General features: G+C 43.0%; 1 long non-coding RNA gene across 1 annotated transcript; it reads left to right on the forward strand.

The window, feature by feature from the left end:
- Positions 1-923: 923 nt before the first annotated feature.
- Positions 924-4,539, forward strand: LOC125454667 (uncharacterized). The gene is made up of 2 exons (XR_007248077.1): positions 924-1,009; positions 4,348-4,539. It is a non-coding gene; the product is annotated as an uncharacterized LOC125454667 (long non-coding RNA).
- The last annotated feature ends 9,952 nt before the right edge of the window (positions 4,540-14,491 follow it).

Raw genomic sequence — 14,491 nt, forward strand, 5'->3', positions numbered from 1 at the left:
AGGAACAGGCGCCAGCTCAGAACTATGTGTGACATGCCAATCATACAAAAGGAGTGTGGAAGAAAAATCTGATAATGAGAACGATGATGACTGTGTAATGACACTAAGACCCAACCAACAACAGTGAGGCAACCAAGATGTCAGACAAAATCAGCCAAGAAAAAGACACACCTCTTCGGAATGGGTAAACAATCAGCTCCAAATCAGGACCAGATGTCAGACCTCCAAAACATCAAATTAAAGCTTGAATTGTCAATACTGTTAATTCTGTTTTTACGCATCTGTCTAACTGTTGAATTGACAATGTATGTCTATGCAGAATGATATAGCTATTTGGGATTACATATATTTTGGAAAAATGAGGGTGTTCTGTTATGTCTTACAGTTGACATACCGTTAAGGGACATGCTTATGACATCACTGCCATGTCATGGCATGTGATTTACTGGTATAAAGCTTTCAGTCTCCATCTTACTGAGCTTTGTCCTTTGGAGCATGACATGCTGAGGAAGTGTGACACAGTACACTTGAATTACTTTTCTTGAGTCCAGACGTGCAAGTGTCTGTGACTGAAGTCTACATATGTAAATGCTGGGAGCTGTAATAAAGGCTTGTTGCTTCAGAGCTACATGGCCCACATCTTGCCGTATGTTATGAGAGCCGACATAAGTGTCACAGTACAGTAATGGCTGACCATCAGGATATCATGGCACATCACACTTCATGTCCACTTCTGATGTCCTGAAGAGTGAATTGAATCGGCTCAGAATTGGCAGTTGTGATGCAGAGGACTTACAAAAAAATTGATGTTTATATGGTTTTGCTAGATTTCTAAATTTAGGTTTTGTTTATTTGAAATCTAAGTTCCGCCTCTACTGTGGTTAGGTTCCAATCTGGGTCCCCAAAGCATAACTTGGTCTCAGGATCACTAATTCAGCTATACCACTGCACCATGAGAACACCAAGGCATGGCAGCATTGCAATATCAGACCATTTGGAATGCATATCCGTAAGTAAACTTGTTTGGTGTCCTTTGTAGCGATCGTTATGATGGTTGATCAAGCAAATGATAAAGGAAAGAGGCAATAGTTGTATAAATAAAGACAAACAGAAGCTACCAGAGAAACTCTGCATTAACTCTGTTTTCTCTTCACAGCTACTGCCAGACATGCAATGAGTCCAGTGTATTTTCTTCAGAGCCGACTGTACACTTACAAACGTGATATTCAATTTCCAACGAAGTGTCTCCCATGTCACCAACCTTTTACTTTTCATTCCCCAGTCACTATGTGGACTGTGAAGGGCTATTTCTGGTGGCAAAGTTTGACTTGGTACATAACTGGGATTTAACAATGTAACTGTAGAGGAATGCTGCATGATAAACAAGGCAAACTGTGGAGATTTATGTGAAATAGCAGAAAACTTCCTGATATTGACGCTTAGACATTCTGACCTTTTGGCAAAATTCAGCCTTTTATCTCAACACATCAAACCAATCAAAAAGTGGGTCTCAATTATGATATTGAAGCGTATAAAAATAGCTGACCTGTCCTTAAACGTACAACAGTGATGTCTCAGCATAACCTCTAAGGAAACTATAGATTCTGCCATGCTCTAAGTTCAGTTCAGTTCAAACATTATTTAAACTCAAACAATGGTCCATCCAGTTTACTGGCAGTTGTTTAGAAGCAGTATCAAGATCATTCTTCAGGGACACAAATGATTATAGTCCTCTGGAATTAAAAGTCAATTTCCTTTAAAAACAAGTACTGAAGCATGAAACAAATTAGGCGTTGGTTCAATGCAGACAGCCAAATCTATCATGCAGATGAAAATAATAAGTGAAGGACATCAGATTGCTGTTTTCTAGAACACTGAGCCCTTGCTTGGTTACACTGAAGTAAAACTCAAGAACTAGTGTTTTGACAGTTTTTATAATTCCCACACTGGCTTTGGTCACCACGAAGCGCTATCCTTCTCAACTTCTCCCCTCACCTGACTCTCAAGTTAAACCACCACCAGTTGTTTCTCACTCTCAGTCTTGCTTGCACTCTGGTGACTCTACCTTTATTTCGCTTTAGCCCATCATTGAATCATTGTGTGGTTACAGACCAGAAGAGGCCATTCGGCCCATTGAATTCACAACAGCTCTCCACAACAACAATTCAGCTGGTCCCATGCTTCCACTCTTTCTCCGTAAACTCCACAAGGGCCTGTACTGGGATGTACCGTTCTAGGTTCATTAGAATCCTGCAAAATCACACTGTTCAACATCTTCAGCACCGAATAAAGCTTCATAATCATCAAGATGAATGGTAACATCATATGGATCCTCTTCATTTTCACTGCTCATTTCAGTTTAAATGCTGCTGTTTTTTTTTGTTTTTTTTCTGGATGACATTTTTATGTGAAATGATGAAGGAAGTTGAAAACCTCAACTAGGTATATGATAGTATTCTACGATTGCCTGACTCTGGCCTGATGCATCTTAAACTTTCACACCAAATTCTTCTATTCTCTCTCTACTGTTGTTTAGGTTTCTTCAAACGAACGTTTTCATCTTTTATTTCTAGTAAAAAAAATGTTATCAGACATTTGACTTTTAAACAGTCTCACTGATCATTTCCTCATCATAATGTTAATGTACAGGATAATACCTTGACTCGTAAACATTGATCTGTTATCTGAGGTAGATGGAAAATTCAAGAATCTTTAGCCCAAAAATAAGGGGTCAATTTTTACATGAGATCAACTTTTACTTGGGTTTTACGATGTATATGCAATGGTCACAAGCTAAAACTTTAGGACTTGAGATTAATAGTGGAAGCACCCTTTCCACTATGTAGTAACTTATATCATAGGCAAAGGTGACAGCCTCAAAGTATTATTGCTGGGCAGTTTATCCAGAGGCTCAAGTAATGCTCTGGGGACCTGGTTCGAATCCTGCCATGGCAGAAGGTGAAATTTGAGTTCAATAGTGGAAATCCAGAATTAAGAATCTAACAATGACCATGAAACAATTGTCAATCATCCGGAAAAATCTTTGCTAATGTTCCTTAGGGAAGGAAACTGCCCTCCTTGCTTGGTCTGGCCCACATGTGACTCCAGACCCACAGCAATATGGTTGACTCTCAACTGCCCTCCAGGCAATCAGGAATGGTCAATTAATGTTGGCCTAGCCAGCGATGTCCTCATCCTGTGAATGAATGAAACAAAATACCGACTCCAATGCATCCTGTTTTGCTTTGAAAATGGCTTTAAATATGGACTGTCATTCCTTTCAGCTGTGATTTTGAAAATGTTATATGCTGAAAATTGCTATTTTGTCTTCCTTATTGCCTCTTGATATTTTTCCTTCAGATCTTAGTCCAGAAAATCCAGTGATGTCCAGGATAGAAAATCCAACAGTGTGGGAACAGGTCATTCAGCCCAACAAATCCACACCAACCTAAAGAGCATCCTACCCAGACCTGTCCCCTCTGCTTTCCTTGTAACCCTGCATTTCCCATGGCTAATCCAACTCTCATCTGCGCTTTTTTCTCAATCTTTACATTGGATTCACTCAAGAGATACTCTGTTATTTGTTCTGTTCACTCACACCAATGAAGCCCTATTTCATCCCTAACACCATTAACAGCTCGCACTTTCTGCAACTTTGGGGGTGAACGTGCTCTGGGCCATTGAGTGCATCAGCAAGCCAAAAGGCCAACACTGCTGGATCTTCAGCTACCAGCAAAATCTTCCCCAAAAGTGTGCACTCCTTCATGTACTCAGATACTCATTCTCCTGAGGGAACTGATGAAAAATCATTCTCACACTGAGACATTGTCAAGCGCCAATTGCTTCAACTGTTTGGGACACTCTGCCTTTTTTTTAATGAGACTTTCCAAATGCTTCATTTTCTGAGAAATGAGGATTTCCTGAAGCAATTTTGAAGGACGCAATGGGATTAATTCATTTGGGATAAAGGTCCAGTTAAAATGACTGGAATCATTGCCAGATTTGGTTTGTTTTCTCATATTATTAGATCTGGGAAAGGTCTCTAAAGGTTACTGTAAAAAAAAACAAAGACAATTACCATTCTTAAAGCTAACTTTTGAGGCTTCTGATAATGTTTTACTGTAAAGGTTACACTGAGAACAGGAGGTGTCTTTGCTTGTGCCAAATTATTTCAATGTCTTTTTCTGTAATGTAATTAAAGACACTGGGTAATATAGCAAATCTTTAATTCAAACGTTACTACTGATAACCTATGAACAGACTCCAAGGCTACTGCATATGATATAAATGATATGATATGATATATGAATGTGAGGTTTTCTCAGAGATATTGCACTTCTTTTTCAGGGCCTTCACTTCTCACTGGTTTGGAACTGAACAGCTCACTGAAGCATGTCTCCAGATAGCCTGGAGATCGGTACCTTGGTTTCCGTTCCAACTATGTTTAGGATTTGACGACTACAATATCAAATGAACCCACAGTTAATAGAATCCTTATACCTTAAATAAAACCAACAGGAAATGATTATTTTCATTCAACTTTCATTCTTGGAATGTAAGTGACATTTGTTCCACATTTCTAATTTCCCTTGAGAATGTGACAATGAATCACCTTCTGATCTCCTGCAGCCCGTGTGGCGTAGGGTATACCCAAAGTGTTGTTAGGAAGAAAATTCCAGGATTTTGACACAGCGACAGTGAAGGAACAGCAGTATAGCTCCAAGGCGGGTTGGCATGATGCTTAGAGGGGTAATTGCATGTGGCAGATCTCCTATGAGTAAGGTCCACCAACTTTCTCCAATTGCATGTGTTGCCCCTGAAATCTGACAGATCTGAATATCCATTGCTCCGGCCATCGTAGACCTGCCCAGCCACTGAAAATCTGCAGATGTGACAATTCTTGGCATCAGGAAGTCCCACTTCCTCCTAGTTGGAGGGAAATGTTTGGACTGCGCAGAAGCTCTTCCATTGCGGAGCTTTACGCAAAGTTGGAATCCAAGGCATATCGGGTCCTTGGGTATGAATCTTCAGTCATTATAGTAGAGTGGTTGCTTTTAAGATTACGTAATACAGTAGTAAAAGTTTGAAGATAATAAAATGTGAGGCTGGATGAACACAGCAGGCCAAGCAGCATCTCAGGAGCACAAAAGCTGATGTTTCGGGCCTAGACCCTTCATCAGAGAGGGGGATGGGGAGAGGGAGCTGGAATAAATAGGGAGAGAGGGGGAGGCGGACCGAAGATGGAGAGTAAAGAAGATAGGTGGAGAGAGTATAGGTGGGGAGGTAGGGAGGGGATAGTTCAGTCCAGGGAAGACGGACAGGTCAAGGAGGTGGGATGAGGTTAGTAGGTAGCTGGGGGTGCAGCTTGGTGTGGGAGGAAGGGATGTGTGAGAGGAAGAACCGGTTAGGGAGGCAGAGACAGGTTGGACTGGTTTTGGGGTGCAGTGGGTGGGGGGGAAGAGCTGGGCTGATTGTGTGGTGCAGTGGGGGGAGGGGACGAACTAGGCTGGTTTAGGGATGCAGTAGGGGAAGGGGAGATTTTGAAACTGGTTAAGTCCACATTGATACCATATGGCTGCAGGGTTCCCAGGCGGAATATGAGTTGCTGTTCCTGCAACCTTCGGGTGGCATCATTGTAGCACTGCAGGAGGCCCATGATGGACATGTCATCTAGAGAATGGGAGGGGGAGTGGAAATGGTTTGCGACTGGGAGGTGCAGTTGTTTGTTGCGAACTGAGCGGAGGTGTTCACCCGAAGGTTGCAGGAACAGCAACTCATATTCCGCCTGGGAACCCTGCAGCCATATGGTATCAATGTGGACTTCACCAGTTTCAAAATCTCCCCTTCCCCTACTGCATCCCTAAACCAGCCTAGTTCGTCCCCTCCCCCCACTGCACCACACAACCAGCCCAGCTCTTCCCCCCCACCCACTGCATCCCAAAACCAGTCCAACCTGTCTCTGCCTCCCTAACCGGTTCTTCCTCTCACCCATCCCTTCCTCCCACACCAAGCCGCACCCCCAGCTACCTACTAACCTCATCCCACCTCCTTGACCTGTCCGTCTTCCCTGGACTGACCTATCGCCTCCCTACCTCGCCACCTATACTCTCTCCACCTATCTTCTTTACTCTCCATCTTCGGTCCGCCTCCCCCTCTCTCCCTATTTATTCCAGCTCCCTCTCCCCATCCCCCTCTCTGATGAAGGGTCCAGGCCCGAAACGTCAGCTTTTGTGCTCCTGAGATGCTGCTTGGCCTGCTGTGTTCATCCAGCCTCACATTTTATTATCTTGGAATTCTCCAGCATCTGCAGTTCCCATTATCTCTGATAGTAAAAGTTTGAAGGTGTCCTTTTAACATGAACCGTTAAACCACAGCCTGGATTCTAAAGCTAGACATAATGATTTCATGAGACGTTCTAAAAAGGAGGAAGGAGATTGTCTCAGAGTCTTGGCCAATGTTTATACCTCCATCAAAACCAAAAATACAGCAACTCCCACTAATTTCATTGCCCCCTGTCAGACTTTGCTTTTCTAGAAATCAGGTGACTTTAGATAAATGAACAGCAATTTTCTGAAGAAATAATTACTGGAATGATTGCCGATTTGAATTTTACAAAATACAAGGAGAAAGAGGGAGAGAGGGAGAGGGAGACAGGGATAAAGAGAGAGAAGGGAGTCCAAAAGAAGTTTGTCTCAGACCAAAGCTAATTCATTCAGAGAGCAGCTGGTAGATTCAGAGAGAGGTGGTCCTTAACAGCAGAAGTGCTACTGTTAGTCATTCAAACCTTCAGCCCTGGGGGAAGGTGGGTGGGAGGTGGTGGGGGAAGAAATAAGTCCTGAGGAAAGAAAACAGAAGCAGTCACCTATGAAGGTGCCTGGAAGGAAAATGTCCTACAAGGTTGTTGAAGGTATGAGGTTAAGAAACCGGTGTAAAGCAAAAAGTGAGCTAAGTTAGCAGTTTGTTTAATGGTCTCTAGAGGAGACATTATCTAAAGAAGTAAAACATTGAGTGAATGCAGGAATTCTCTGAAAAGAAACTGACTTTAGCTGACGTAACAAAGTGTGGAGCTGGATGAACACAGCAGGCCAAGCAGCATCTCAGGAGCACAAAAGCTGACGTTTTGGGCCTAGACCCTTCATCCGAGAGTTGAGCTTGCTGAACAAGGAGCTATAACATGGTGAATAAAATGAGTGTTCATAGAGTTTTGGGTGTTTGGAAGGTCTTTTTCCTTCATTTATTTGTGGGATGAGGGCATCACTTTTAGGCAGCATTTATTGCCCATCCCTAATTGCCCAGGGGCCAGTTGAGAGTGATCCACATTGTTGTGGGTCTGGAGTCACATATAGGCCAGGCTAGGTAACGATGACAGTTCCCTTCCTAAAGGGCATGAGTGACCAATTGGATTTTTCTGTCAATCGGCAATGGATTCACGGATTTCATTGGATTCTTAATTCCAGATATTCCAGATGCCATGGCAGGATTTGAACCCAGAATGTTGTCTTGGTCTTCAGACTAACAGGCCAGTGATAACATCCCTAGGCTATTGCCTTCTCTGTTGCCTCGGCTAAAAGTATTGAATCTCTCTTTTAGATATTTGTATTAATTTTGTTAAAATGGTTTGTATATTGTAATATAGTTTATATTTTGTGCAATAAGGCTTTATTTTCTTTTGGTGTTATGATAGCTCAGCAGTTAGCACTGCTACCTCACGGTTTCAGGGACCTGTGTCCAATTCCAGCCTGTCTGTGTGGAGTTAGCACATTCTCCCCGTGTCTGGGCGCTTCAGTTTCCTCCCGCAGTCCAAAGATGTGCAGGTTGGGTGTATTGGCCGTGCTGAATTTTCCATAGTGTGCAGGGATGTGTAGGCTAGGTGGGGTTAGCCATGGGAATTGAGGGGTTGCAGGGATAGGGTAGGTCCATGGGCCTGGGAGGGAAGTTCTTTTTGGAGAGTTGGTGTGGATTCAATGGGCCAAATGGTCTTCTTTCACGTGGTAGGCATTCTATGGTTTTGTTCAAAGGACTCAGCCAACCTCTTAAAAATATGCTCAATGACTGATCTCCATGGATAAACAAAAAAAAACTGGAACTTACAGAGTATCAAGCCAGGGTTCATTCTAGTATCTAACTCAAGTATCTATCAGCAGGGATTATAGCAATTGTGAACATCAAGAGTATTGAAATTGAATTGAAGCATCTCAGAATGGAACGTGGTGTGTGGAGAAACGTTTAATTACATTGCACTGTCTGTAATTTTCAATTTAAAACATATTTTCCCTTGGGCTGTGTAACTGACATGGGCCACACGTTATAATTATTAAGAATATTATAACTCTGTTAAAGTATCTGAGAGTGGAATATACCCATTAGAATTTATTTTGCATTTTCTGGCATTTTTAAGTTGAAATGTTTCAAAATGCACTTGCGCAACTGTTGTAAATAAAGTATATTTTTGGAATAAAAAGATCGTTGATGTTCTCAGCACCACAGCCAACTATATCCCTCATGAGAGCCAGTGATCACCAGAAGGAATTTCTGGACTTTACTGCCACAGTAGTTTTCCCACAAATTCAGTCTGTGATTGACTACATCCCTGAAGCTAACAATGTGCCACATAATGATAAACAGAGAAACAGAAAAACCATTTCCATTAATTTGTATTGGTGAGAGCTCACTGCCTGTTAATTATCTTCAGCATTTCCTGATAGTTTTCATGATGCCAACATGTGGCGCCATCTACCTGAAATCTTTTTTTTCTTGCTGGGTTGCTGTCGCTAGTTTCATGCTATGACTAACTATATCACACATGGTTCATGAGGACATAACCCGTTCCTCACTGGGGTGTCGAAGGTTGAGAGGCGAGCTTATAAAAGTTTATAAACTAAGGAGGGATATGTTTAAGGTATACTTTCACTAGGGTGGGGGATTTCAAGACCGGGAGCATATTTTTAAGGTGAGAGGAGAAAGATTTAGGGAAGACATGCAAGATTTTTTACATAGAGGGTGGTTTGTGTCTGGAATGAACCTCCCGAGGAAGAAGTGGATGCAGGTACAGTTATTAAGTTTAAAAGACATTTAGATAAGTACATGAATTTGGAGTGATATGGGCTAAGGGCAGGCAGGTGGGACTAGTTTAGTTTGGGATTATGGTCAGCACAGGCTGGTTGGACCGAAGGGTCTGATTCCGTGCTGTATAACTCTATGCTGAAGACTCAATTAAAGCCGTAGGTCCTCATTAAGCACACTGTCGGACTACTGACCAAAGTGTGCACTGTCTGTGCAAGCCTGGTATTTCTCTGCAGTGAGAGCTTCTTGCGCTGTGATTGTAGGAGACGTTTGCTGAGAAATGAAGGCAACCTCTGTGGAACCTGTGCATCGAAGAGACCTTCCCAATCGGAATAGGAAATGCACTGAGGGATGTGTCATGCACAGAAAGGCTGCAGGTGATGACAATATGACCAGAATAAAAAAGACCATGGGAATTTAAGCTGTGGTTATTCAAATATTCTCTCTCTCTATCTATCTATTTATCTCTCTCCATTTCTCACAATGAAAGGAGCTGACAACATGGAGTGTGGGGTTGTGGGTGGCTGGGATTAGTGTTGGTACCTTTAGCTGTCCTGTGAATGTAGAGCGATCTCACTCCCTCCTCTACATCAGGTTTTCAACTACAGTGTAGGAGAATGCACAAGCTTGGTCTACCTGTCCAGGAGCCCTTGTGTTTCCAACTGACCAGAGTGCACCTTGCCTTTAGGAGATGCATGTTACCACTAAAAGGGGCACCTGAGGCACACAGCAGTTGGATCCTCTCAGAAAGATGTACAGACGGTCAGTGGTGCAGGTAGAGATGGTTGCTCACTCGATTCACCACAACCCGAGGCAGCACGAGTTCGACCTGAATCGGTGCGACCTCAAATCTTGTTTTTAGATATATTTGGAGGAGGTGATGACCTGGCAATATTATTGCTGGGATATTAATCCAGAGACCCAGATAATATCCTGGTTCTGAGGAAGGGTCATCGGATCCAAAACGTTAACTCTGTTTTCTCCTTCACAGATGCTGCCAGGCCTGCTGAGCTTTTCCTGATTTACAGCATCCGCAGTTGTTTTGGTTAATATCCTGGGAACTTGGGTTTGGGGCTGATGGTGGAATTTGAATAAAAATCTAGAATTGAGAGTCTAACAATGACTGTCTGGTTCACTAGTATCCTTTGGGCGAAGAAACTGCTGTCATAACTTGGTCTGGCCAACACGTGACTTCGGACTCATAGCAATATGATTGACTCTCAACTGCCTTCTGAGCAATAAATGCTGACCTAGTCAGCAACATGTCCATCCTGTGAATGAATACATTAAAATTGTGCTTCTAACCTCTATCTATTACAGCTTATTTTTATTCAATCCCATTAAGTCCTTGCTGGGTGCTTTGTACAACATTTTGAAGATTTCCTTTTGATTCAAGTAGATACTAGGAATAGAAATTGAATCAATATTTCCTTAGTTCCCTTCATAACATACACCGAATAAGAGACTAGAAGGAACCTAATGCAATGGACCCAGTATCTATTATAAACAGCTTTAGTCTCAATAGTTCTTTGGGACGCTTTATGATTGTTACTTTAATGCAAAGCCTTCCCACCTAAAACAAAGATGCGCATGCTGAAGATCTGAAAAAAGCAGAAATTTCTGGAGAAACTCAGCAAGTCTGGCAACATCTGTGGAGAAGAAAGCAGAGTTCATGTTTCGAATCCAATTCAGATGAAGATTCACTGGACTCAAAATGTTCATTCTGTTTCTGTCTCCACAGATACTGCCAGGCCTGTTGAGTTTTGCCAGCAATTTCTGTAAATCTTCCGTGAAATCTTTGATTTCTTCATGAATGCCAGGGTGAAACAACTGAACCCGAATCTGACTTGTGAACTGTTTCAGCCGAGAATCACAGTTGTGGGCATTTGACATTAGAAAGTCCGAACGTATTCATCCGTGTGGAGGCGTTTTTGTAGGCAAAGAGATTGCAGGAAATCGCACTGAGGCAGTGCGATTTTGTGTCTTCTCACCCAACTTCGGTCCCAAATCTTCCATTTCCACAACGTTTTTCTGAACTAGAACATTCATTGCTAACCACAGAGTGATGTTAAAAAGAATTGTTTTTAAAAATCACAGACTGCTTTTGAATTTTGTCACAACTTCAGGTACATAATGTATCTTGCTGTCTGTAGTTCTGTTGCAATTTTAGCCAGCATCAAAGTTTATAGATGAGATAGGCTTTCTGTAGATTAATATGACACAATGACAATATCATAGAATGTTTGATTCCGACTTTGGATAATTGCCTCATGAGTTTTCATATGCAACAGTGTCGAATGGAGGACTTGAAAGAGCTAACTTTAGGCATCCAACATAACAATCATCTCCTCTTCAAACATTTTTAGGTGACCGAGACACTTTTGCATCCTCGGCCTTACTCATGTCAGAGGCATCCCTTGGGGCGTGATCTTACAGGAGATAGTCGATGAACTAGTCACCTTTGTGTTGACTGTCCAGCAAGAGATGGATGGGAACTCAAATGTAAGACGTGTTCTGAGGAAGGGTCACTGGGCCCAAGACGCTAACTCTGTTTTCTCCTCCACAATACGACCCTTAGAGCTGAAGGGAGGTGGAAAAGTGATGGGTTTTATGCTGTTGAGAAAGACGGAGAGGAACAGGTGGAACAAAAGGAAAGACCTGCTAGACCTGCTGAGCTTTTCCAGCAACTTTGTTTTTGTAAGACGTGAGCCCTGCTCGGGGAGATGCAGAGCAAGAGAGTGCCAGGCAAGAGGATGGATTGCACCTAATGGTTGGTAAGGCCTGCAAATGGTAAGGATTGGAACAGTCTGGAGTGTTACTCCAGCGAAATACCTTCAGATCTATGCATCTGGTGGCAGAAGGCATAATGAAAATGTAATTACCTTTTAAAGACCATGATTGTCTAGCTGCTGTAGACAGGTAAGTTGATGCTCCTGCCTTCTGCACCACATGGTCTGGGATGCATTGCCAACCCATAATACTCTAAGTTAGCTGAAAGTCCATCCATTTTGATGATTGATTCAGCGCCCCTTTGGAATTGATCACATGAATTTGGTTATTTCGAAATAGTAGTGAGCTACCATCATTGGAAACACCTCCCAGAGGAGGTGACACTTTGGAGAGTTGACCCCCAACCAGATCTGCCTCAGTGCGATTTCCTGCAATCTCTTTACCTACAAAAACGCCTCCACAGGGATGAATACGTTCAGTCTTTCTAATGTCAAATGCCCACAACTGTGATTCTCGGCTGAAACAGTTCACAAGTCAGATTCGGGTTCAGTTGTTTCACCCTGGCATTCATGAAGAAATCAAAGATTTCACAGAAGATTTACAGAAGCAAGCCATTCAGCCCATTGTGCTCAAGCTAGTCAATGAAGAGGTGCACAGCCTCGCCCTCCTTGGTCAGTACGAAACCAAAGTTGCTGGAAAAGCCCAGCAGGTCTGGCAACATCTGTGAAGAAAAAAACAGAGTTAACATTTCGGGTCCAGAGGTTCTTCCTCGGTCAGTGTTGCTTTGGTTTCAAAACTATTCATGTTATGCATTTACAATCTGCACGAGTGAACTGAATGCATTGTTGCAAAGTTTGCAGGTGACAGATAGATAAGCGAGGGACAGATAGTGTTGAGGAAGTGGGGTGGCTGGAGTACAACTTGGACTGGCTAGGAGAGTGGTTACAGAGGTGGCAGATGGAATACAATGTAGGAAAGTGTGAGGTTATGAACTTTGGTAAGGCAAATAGAGGCATAGACTGTTTTCTAACTGGGGAAATGCTTTGCAAATCTGCAGCACAAAGGGACTTGGCACTCCTAGTTCAGGCTTCTGTTAAGGCTAACATTCCGGTTCAGGTGGCAGTTAGGAAGGCAAATGTAGTGTGAACATTCATTTCAACAGGGCTAGAATGAAAGACCTGATTATCAAGGGGATCAAGTCGTATGGAGAGAAGGAAGCTGAATGGGGTTGAGAAACGTATCTCAGGGTCATCTGTCTGTCCTCAGGCCTGTTGCAATCTCCCAGGCATCACAAGCTAGTGGAACAACACCCCCTGATATTGCATCACCGCTTTACAACCTTCTAGGCTCAACAATGACTTCAACAGCTTCAGATTGTGATTTTCTATCCTCTTGCCTTTCACTTCCCGATGTGCAGGGGCTGGTGTTGGACTGGGGTGGACAAGATCAGAAGTCACACGACTTGTGATTTGTGAGTTTGTGATTTCAGAGAAACCTGTTGCTCTATAACCTGGTGTCATGTGACTTCTGATCTTTTCTTTCTCCCCAGTATCAGTGCCTCAGTTTCATGCATTTGCTTTCATTTAGAGGTACCCACATTCTGCTATTGTCACCTGAATCCATGCTTTGTCTATTTTCCACTGCCATTACCACTCCCTTGTGCATTTGGTTCTATGATGCCTTTGGTTTTTAATCCTGCTCTCCCTTTAAACCTTTCCCTCATCTTTCCTTTTGTTCCACCTGTTCCTCTCCGTCTTTCTCAACGGCATAAAACCCATCACTTTTCCACCTCCCTTCAGCTCTAAGGGTCGTATTGAACTCAAAACATTAACTTCTTTCCTGCCTCCACAGAATATGTCAGACCTGCTGAGTTTCTCCAGCACTTTCTGCTTTTATTTCAGATCTCTAGTATCTGCAGGACTTTGCTCTTTGCAGAAGGACGCAGTGGCTGTGTGAGATGTGGTGAGGCAGGGGGAAGCTCATGCAGACTGCCAATACCAGCGTGGATCAGTTGGGCCAAATGCCATAACTGCCAGCCTGGAACTGGATTTTGCAGTCTCCTGTTGGATGAGTTTTTAGTAAAACATGGCTAGCCCATTACTTTCCAGCCTATCCCTGACCCACCCCCAAAACATATGTTCTTACAAGACTGCATCTGGTGACACTCTGATGCATGACCACAATGGGCATATAGGAAGATGGTGCCACAGTGATGATGTCACTGAGCTAGTCATCCACAGAAAAACAGCAGCTTTGGAGACATAGAATCCCTACAGTACGGAAAGAAACCATTCAGCCCATTGGGTTTTCACTAACCATCCAAAGACCATCCCGCCTAGACCCAACCCTATCCTTGTAACCCCACATTTACCATGGCCGATCCACAAAATTCAGTCATAGAATCACACTGAGGCAGTGCGATTTTGTGTCTTCTCACCCAACTTCGGTCCCAAATCTTCCATTTCCACAATGTTTTTCTGAACTAGAACATTCATTGCTAACCACAGAGTGATCACACAATCCGCCCATGCCAAACATGATCTCAAATCCCACCTGCCTGCTCCTGTCCTCTATCCCTCCAAACCTTTCCTTTTCATGTGCTTATCTACGAGTCTTTTATATCTTGTAACTCGGCTCACATACACCATTTCGCGAACCACTCTGAGTAAAAGATTTACCCCCGTGTCCTTTTTAAATC

This window comes from Stegostoma tigrinum, chromosome 9 (assembly GCF_030684315.1).
Source record: "Stegostoma tigrinum isolate sSteTig4 chromosome 9, sSteTig4.hap1, whole genome shotgun sequence".
NCBI lineage: Eukaryota > Metazoa > Chordata > Chondrichthyes > Orectolobiformes > Stegostomatidae > Stegostoma > Stegostoma tigrinum.